This window comes from Pholcus phalangioides, unplaced genomic scaffold (genome assembly GCF_987345545.1).
Source record: "Pholcus phalangioides strain wild (caught in Gottingen) unplaced genomic scaffold, Ppha-v1.0 ptg000027l_1, whole genome shotgun sequence".
NCBI classification, from domain to species: domain Eukaryota; kingdom Metazoa; phylum Arthropoda; class Arachnida; order Araneae; family Pholcidae; genus Pholcus; species Pholcus phalangioides.
In genome coordinates, this window is record NW_028301617.1 from 7,636,219 (window position 1) to 7,645,846 (window position 9,628).

Here is a 9,628-nt window from a genome sequence, read left to right on the forward strand (position 1 = left end):
CTTCCCGGGATCCAAGCCGCGGAGCTTATGGTAGCCCCCATGGTGGTAGACGAGCATCTTACCACTGCACTACTCGGAAGCCCACGTACAGGGTGTCTCATAAACTTGTAAATAGTTTAACCCTTTATAAGGCCGTGAGTGTTGCTCTCAAGCAACGAGGTTTTCTTATATTTTTCAAATACAGGAATTGTATATTTTGAGCTCGTTTCGGCATTGATCGTGTTAAAGCACCTCCTAAACATTCGATTCCAGCGGAATGGCTCAAAGCAAGTCAAGCAAAAACGATTTTCGCTTGAAAAGAGACATATTGCTGTGCATTCTTCAACAATAACACAAAAGTAAGTTGGCAAACAATAAATGTCATTTGCATACAATTCAAATCTATGGAAATCATATAAATACAGTTACCTCAAGTACAATATCCTATTTTTATTTTAATATTGACAATGAATATACATAAATATACAGCATGTATATATTGTCATGTAATAGCATTCAGGGTACCTCGTTTGCTTAATATATAACCCCTTAAAATTTCTCTCAATCAATGCTTGCCAATTAGAGGTTAAAAATTCAACATTTTTCACCGTGTTCAAACGAGATTCATACGCTATGTCTCTATGCGCTATTCTATACGTTCAACTCTGTAAGGATGACTTAAGGATGTGGTTAAAATGAAGAAAACCAAGTCACTTTGAATCTTCTCATACGGAAAGAACGAAAATAAATCAAAAAGAGGTAACAGAGGTCCCTATTACTATCAGAAGCTACGGACATATTCGGCTGTTGAAGCTCGGAAATCGCATCTTTCACTCTCTAAAAATCAATCTGAAGATTTTGTACAATGTTTAAGAGCATCCAGAACAAAACAAAGGAATATATATATATAAAATATATATATATACGATTGTTTACGTTTTGTACACATACGCAAACACTCAATGCAACAGCGAGAAAATTGGCATAGTGAGTGTCTATATTAAGTTTTTGTGAAAGTCTAGTTGTTTTATACGGATGAATTTGATAATTCGAATTTTGGATAATTCTAACTTTTTTTGCCGTCCCCTTGAGCTTCGAATTTATAAAGAATGGCTGTACCTGTCCTTTCTTTACCGCCTAACTTGATTCGATCTATTTCTCTAGCCCAAGAAAAAATCAACAGATAATTTAAAGTATTATCTATTGTACCCATGTATTAAGTTATTCACTTAGCACACTAATGTTTTTGAATCGGAATAGATATGATGAGGAGGCTGATCCTACACTCAGCGAGGGCCCTCCTACCACCATTCAAGGTTTCAATGTCTCAGATATTTTTCAGTATGATTTTATTTAGTTTATGTGCGTCTTTGATACGGCATCACGTCAGAAATAATGAAAATTCACAAATAATTTGAGAAATGACTAAAGACGCAATTTCAGGGACAACGAAAATTCAGAAACAAATTCAAAATTAGTGAAAGAAACAATTTCAGTAGAAAAAGAATAAAGGAACAATTTTAGAGTTAGTGAAAGATATACAATTTCAGGAACGATAAAATTCAGAAACAATTACCGAATCAGCGATAGAAACGATGAAAATATAGAAGCAATTTCGAAATTAGTGAAAGAAACAATGAAAATTCAGAAACAATTTCAGAATTCAATTAAAAACTTCAGGAACAATGAAAATTCAGAAAAAGTTTCAAAATTAGCGGGAGAAACAACGACAGTTCAGAAACATTTTCAGGACTAATGAAAATTCAGAAATAATTTCAAGAGCAATGAAAATTCAGAAATAATTTCAAGAGCAATGAAAATTCGGAAATAATTTCAGAAAAATAATTTTATAAAATTCAGAAAATAATGTTATAAAATTCATAAACAATTTCAGGAATAATAAAAATTCGGGAAAAATTTCAGGAATATAAATTCAGAAACAATTTCAGGAATATAAATTCAGAAACAATTTCAGGAATTATGAAAATTCAGAAATAATTTCATTATATTCAGAAACAATTTCAGGTATAATGTAAATTCGAAAAAAAATTCAGGAGTATAAATTCAGAAATAATTTCATAAAATTCAGAAAATAATTTCATAAAATTCGGAAACAATATCAAACTCTACTCCCTGTCAATGTGAAAACACGTTCAAAAAAATTTAGTTTCTCCTCACAGCTCAACGAAACTAACACAATAAATTATCGATTTTCCTCCTCCGAGAGATTTACTGCGATCGGATTTAATTCTTTCCTTCATCTCTCCCCCCCCAAATCAAGTTTCATTTTAAAACGTTAACGTACATTTTAATTCATAGATGGCAGCACATGGCGATAAGATGTGTTCAAGAAATTTGATATGAAAAGGCAGTGCGTTCAAGCGATGAACCAAAACGTTGATTCATCATTTATGAGTGTCAAATCAATCCACTAATGTCTAATGATAATCTTAAGTTAAAATAAACACAACCGAAAGCATTGGATGTCCGAAATATGTCAACAGCATCCAACAAACATCTTTCGTCTTTTCCCATCAGTAAATGGTAACCTCGTCAAGCAGGATTTCCCTCGAAAATTTCCCTTTCGACTAAATTTTTCCCACTCATGCCGAAAACTGTGCCGCCTTTTGTCAGTGGGAATACGTGGTGAATATGTTGACCATATTTTGTCGAAAAAATACGGGACATAGCCAATTATTGTTAAAAATAAGATATACAGAAGACTGGATGTTGTGAAGATATTTATTATTTGAGATGTTAATTTTTTAAGGAAGGAAAAAACTCATCTCTGCCTCTACCGGGAGTCGAACCCGGGTCCTTTGTTTGCCGGACGAGCGCTCTGACCATTAAGCTACAGAGGGGGACAGAGATTGTCCTTCGCTAGAGCGTATATTCATGTCATATTGTTAAAAATTATGCTCAATTCAAGCAAAGTTTAATTATTACAAAGCCAATTATATTACCGTAATTCCTAAAAAAACTTCAAAGGTGGGAAACGAAATATTAGTGCAAATTGCTGTGGATTTTAATAAATTCCACGAAATAAAACGTTTAACATGACAATTATGTGAGGTGAATATTCAATTTAAATTTTTAAGTATCGTAATATGATTTATGAGTCCTAAATGATTTCAATTCTTCATTTCAATACAGAATAAAAAAAAGGTTGGCTTCATCGAAAATACGTGAAAAACCTGGACATTCTTACAAGAAAGTCGAGACGACCAAAATTGCGTGAAAATACGGGAGATGTCCCAAAACACGGGAAGTATGATTATCACTCCTGTAGTCAAGTTTTTTAAACAGGGAAAAAGTATTGAATTGCATTTAGCATATATTATTTTTTCAAAAAATTTGTTTTTGTTGAACTCTGGAAAACGCTAAGGAATTTCCCACATGAAACAATTTTGTCCCATTTTTCACACGAGTATGGGAAATTTACCATCACTATGCTGATCGTATTTCTTCGAGAAAAATACAAGAAATTTTGTTTGCGAATGCGGAAAAATACCACCAAATTGTCGCCAAACTACTACGAAATTGATAATTATTGCACAAAACTGACTCGAATTTTCTAAAAATGCTTCAAATAGCTGTTGCGAATTTCAAAGTTTATTTTCAGAATAAGTTCGTTTGTGGTGATTCAAGAAGTCCGTTTCTCCTTAAAATATATTTTTTCCCACTCCCTTCCCCATCCCAACCTTTTTACCCTCAAAGTGGACAAGACTACCACCAGAACATTAGTTTCCATTTTTGCATTGTACTCTGAATCTGTTTGCTCTGCAAAATATAAATATAATTAAAAAAAAAAAGATTTTCGGTGAAATTCGCAAGGTCATATGTCCACGTTTTATTTTAAAAAATCAATGTTACTCTCATAACGCATCTCATCGCCCTACGCATAAGGGTTATTCAAGTATTACGCCAGCATCGATAGGGGGAAGAGGGTTTCGGGTTTGCTGACTTTTGATGATAATGGGGGAAGATGGGTTTGAACGATACTTACGTCATCACCCCCCCCCCCCATATAAAAATAAGAAATATTCTTATTTGACAGTTTGTGGGCATCTAAACTAACATTCTCCCTATTGATATGTCCTCTACAAAGCCACCTTAGGCCGAACACATACTGGGGAGACGACAAAGAGAGCGATTTCAAAAGAGAAAATACATCGATGCTTATCTCGATGTCCCCTCACATACTGACGAGGCGGAGAGAGCGAAAATGACCGCAGGCGTTCCGAAGGGTAAAGAAGAGAACCCTTTGAGCGGGAAAAGTGACATCCCGCCAACTAGTAACCCTACCAGCCTGTTCATGCCAAACCAATCAGTTTGGCAATATTGAAGGATTCCAATAAACCAGCGGTTCTCAACCAGTGCTCCGTAGAGCCCTTATGGCCCCGTGTGAACTCCCAGGGGCTACGTGGCCACTCGAGGAAAATAAATAAAAAAAAACAGTAAATTTGAAAAAAATAATTAATATTTTTGAATAATAAAAATAAGTCAGAAACTTTGATGAATAAATACAAAAAATAGGCGTCTGGGGCTCCGCCATAGAAATTGCATACCGGAAAAGGGCTCCGTGGGTCAAAAAAGGTTGAGAAGCGCTGCAATAAACCCATTAATCCTCAAAAGACTACAAGTCCTGTTTATATATGTTTTTAATGACTTCTTGTATCAAACCGTTGTTTCGAATATTATTATTGCATAATGTTATTATATTATAATATTATTGCATAACGATTTAAATAATTACACTTCAATCAAGATAGAGACAACAGAATTAGTTAGACACTGAATAAAAATACATGCCTATAATCCGCAGAAGATAATTTCGATACTTTCTAAACAAAATATCACCGTTAATGAGATGAAGTGAGAAGTTATCCATACACCCCTCGATGATGAAACCGTAATTTTTTTATGGCCACCGTATCATTATGAAAATGATTGTTATTAGCGATAAATGTATACGTGGTCGTTAAGCACAAATTATCAGTGTGGATCCATTATTTATGAAATCCCAGAGTTACAGATTGCTCCTATATGCAGGGCTGTCTTGTCTTAAGAGCATCATGGGCCCAAGGGCCAAATGATTTTTCTGAGGCCCTACCAGGCAAATTCCCGAAAATCTCAACCACATCTCACTTTTGTGAAGCCTTTTTTATCTTTAGGTCCCACGGTCCTTGCCCTGGTGGGCTCATGCCTTACGACGGCACTGCTTATAACTGCCATGTTCTGTGCATAACCAATTTCAATGAACGCACGGATGCTGCAATCAACTGGTTTCGATTTTTTAAGAAATACAGAAATATGTATTGCGTGTAAGATGTTCATTATTTGCATCAGAAAAAATCTTGTGCCTCTTTCATAACACACGACATTCCAATTCAAATCCACGGAAATAACAGATATTCAGTACAATAAAATAAAAGAGAAAAAAACAGAAACCGTGTTTCGACAATGTTAGTAAGCGATGAGCAAACATCACGGTGTTTTATCCGTTTTCCTAAAAAACGGGTTCTCAATCTCAAACATTTTCCACCCGCACCGCCCATTTCTCTTATGAAGAGCCATTGGCGTACGCAAAGGGGGGATTTGGGGTTCTAACACTCCCCCCCTTAAGCCAAGATTATAGTGTTATTTTGCCGGAAAAAACGTAAACCCCCCCAGAAGGAAAAACAAATCTGAACCCCCACCCCCCGAGAAAATTCTGCGTACGTCTACGTGAAGAGCAGTTGTAAGAAAAGCATTTCTTTGAAAAACCTTTGTCAAGACCACTGCGAAACTGCACCCCTGACAAAGGTTGGTGCGCACAGTTTGAGAACCCCTGCTAATCCATCAACGTGTTGACAAATACGGGGCCGTCATTCGAGGGAGGGGGGGGGGCTTTGGAAAATACACTAAAAATGGTATGTATACATACAAATATATATATATACTAGGGGGCTCTGCCCCCCCCCCCCTGTCGCCTTTGGCAACCAACCCCCAACCCCCTTTTCTCATCACAACATATCTTGTTTATTTCGTCCCACTTCATCAGCGTACTATGGAAAGGGACATGTGAAAGCACCAGCTTACTGAAGAAGCGAATTTTATAATAAGAAAACAACAAAAAACAAATGTGATTCATCAAGTACCCCCAGAAAACTTGCCCATGGGGGTCCCCAGACTCCAATTCGCTGAATTTTAGTGGGGCCCAAACTGGATTTATCTCGGGCTACCGATGTGTTGCAAATTTTACATTGTTAAACAACAAAAATCAATGAGATTCATCAAGGGACACCCAAAATGAAACCTGTCAACATTTCCATGGGGCCCCGACCTGGAGACTTGTCGGATATCTCCCCGGTGAGGAGCTACGAAAATTTTAAATTTTTATCAATTTTACAACGAATGAAATCCAAGGCCCCCATTCAGCAGCAGGGACCCAATATCCGACATCCCCCCTGTGAGTGCCACGGCAAATGTTCACTTGTATTCATTTTACCAACGAATAAATTCCAGCCCCCCCCCCCAATTACCCGTGACCGAATTCGCAAATTTTATGGGGTCCCCAGACTGGATATAGCTTGAGCTTCCGCTATCGCAAATTTTTCAATGTTAAAGCAGCAAGAAAACAACGAGATCCATCAAGGGCCCTGGAAATCAAACCTTTTAACTTCCCCATTAAGGTATATGTGCAATCCCCCCGGGTACCCCGACCCTGTGTGTTGGGAGCACTGGTGTTATATGTATATGATACATATACATACCTCTCAGCATGACCCCCCCCCCTTCCCCCACAAGGGCAGGGCTGACAGGGGCCGGAACGATTCTTATCACTTTTTGATTTTTCACACTATAAATTAACCACAGAGGGCCCCCGAAAAGCTGGTTTGGGGGCTCGCCATCTATTCCAGTCTAGGGGCCCTGCTGTAGGATGTGGGAGCCTCTCAGTACATGCACGTAACTTGGTCCCGATGGGTTAAATGGGTCCCGAATATGCTAGAGTTAAATGAATACTTGACCTAAAATCGTAACCGATTTCCATCACTCAAAAAACGTCACTCACTTCCGTAACATAAAATCGTCACTAATTTCGGTTGCTTAGAAACAGGCCCTTTTCGAGTTTGTGATTTTATATTATAGAGTAGATATACATAAATTGAGTTCATGTTCTTTGCCTGCCCCCTTCCCTGGAAAACGTTGAAATGACGTTCCTGGAAAAATCTCTACAAATTTTCGTTGAAATTCTAAGAACATGTTCAGTATTGAGTAGAAAATTAATGTCGACCAGCAATTCTCAACCTTTTTTCTGCGTCACGGAGCCCTTTTTAGAATATAATTTCTACGACGGAGCCCCGTACGCCACGGTTTTTTTTTTCATTTGGTCATAAAATTTACTGATTCACTTTACTTCAATTGAGTGAACGTGGAGCACCCTCAACCAGTGCACGTGGAGCACTGGTTGAGAACCGCTGGTGTAGACAGTACATAGATAAAGTTTTCTTTCTAAAAGATTTTTGATGTGTTTGTGGGGAGGACAGGTTTTTTCCGCCCCAGCGACTGCATAATGATGTATAGTGATATATAACTTATGATTTTATAGTGGTTTTCCAGTTTCCAACAGAAATTTGCCACCCTTTACATTTTGCAGCCCAGAGCAAAGGCGTGGGCATGAAAAAACATTGAGAGGGCTGAAAGTTTCCAGTCGTCCCGTGACGAGCCTCGAGCCCGTATGTAGAATGATGCAGTGCCCCGCTTTATTTATTCATTAATTGGGGAAGGGGGTTCTCAGCCCCCCAACAAAAAATTTATTGGGGGGGGGGTTGAAATAGCCCCCCCCCCGCCATGTTTTGGTGCCTACGTCCCATGGCAGTACGTTTCTTATTAAAAGCTATTCAGAGACAATTGAAAAGATGGAATTTGCGCCCCTCCTGATACTACGGCCAGGAAACCAGACCAACCCCACCCCCTAGTTGCAGCACTGTCCGTTCATCAGAAGGAAGTTAGTTCTCTTGCACATAGTGTAGTTTTCCATGCAAAAAGCGCAATGGGATGGGCGGAAATTTGAGAAATATCTATCTCGTTAGTCCCAGTAAAATTTTGAAAAATATTCACGTCTAAAAAAATGACGGGGGGAATTAATCCGTAAAATGCTACCACAACAATCGTCAAACTTTTAAATTAGGATACAAAATTAAGGATCAAAATTAATTAGGATTTAAATTAAGCACAAAAAATGGGAATCGAAAAGAAGAGAGAGCGCCAAAAGTGAAAAAAAATCCGAAGCACTCCCCCCAAACCAAATGGTGTGATGATGATGATGATCCCCCCTCAGAAGTTCTCTTTTTTTTCCAAGAGAGTGAGGAAAAAAAAAAGGGGGAGAAAACTGACCAATCCCCAAATAGCGTCTGATTTTACCTCGCGATGAAAACAAACCGGCTTGAAAGAATCGCGTACCTCTTGAGCCGCCTCTTTCTCCTCCTCGTCTCGCTGCCCGAGTATGTGAGGCGCAGAACAAAACAGTACATTTGTTTTCGCCGCTATTTCGTACCTCTCCGCTCACATCCCCAGTATGTGTTCGGCCTTAGTGATCTCTAAATGTTCCGTGGATCCTTCAAGTGATATAGGAATGTGTCCGGACCGCTCAAGTGCTCTGGAACTGCGCGCCGCGAGTCACTCAAGGGATCCATAAATCCGCCGAGGGTCACTTAAGTAATTTAGGAATGTGCCGCGGATAACATGAGTGATGTAGAATCCTCACTGGGGGGGGGGGGCGCTCTAAACCTGTGCGTCACCTAACGGATCTCTAAATGTGCCGCGGACGGCTTAAGTATTCTGGAACTGTGTCGCGATTTCCTTAAGTGAACTGTGAATATGTCACGGGGACGCTTAAATACTCTGGAATTGTGCCACGGGTCACTCAAGCGATCCGTAAATGTGTCAATTAGTTCATTTTTACAAAATTAGGTTTGAGGTGGAGGGCCACATTTGGTCAGCGGGCCATGGATTTAGCAAATATGGCTTAGAGCAGCAGTTCTCAACCTTTTTTGACTCGCTTTCTGGTATGTAATTTCTATGGCGGAGCCCCGTATAGGCCTATTTTTTATTTATTCATCAAAGTTACTGATTTGTTTATATTACTTAAAATATTTATGATTATTTTTTCAAATTTAGTTTTTTTTTCTCTCGAGCTGCCGCGGAGCCCCTAGAGCTCGGCGGAGCACCGCTTGAGAACCGCTAGATTAGAGGGTGGGTCGCAATGAATTTCTTAAAAAGAAATTTTCAGTTCTTAGCCTTCGAAGGAGATGAAAGTTTTATTGAAGAATGGTTTATAACAAATAACGGAACAGATTCGGCGTAGACAAACCTTTTTTAAATGAAAAATGAATTATTAAAGACACACATATACAAAGTTTTCTTCAGAATCGATATCAGTTTGAAAAACATCTTCCACAGTAAAGTAAACTTATTCACGGACATCCTCTAACGAGTGTATCACCATGTGCGTTTTCAAGCTGGAGCTAACCGAAAATGATTTGCCACAAATTTCGCACGTATATGGCATATCTATGGAGTGGACTCTTTTGTGTTCTTTGAAACTGGAGCTTTCCGAAAACTTTTTTCTGCAAATATCACACTCGTATGGATTTTCTTTGATGTG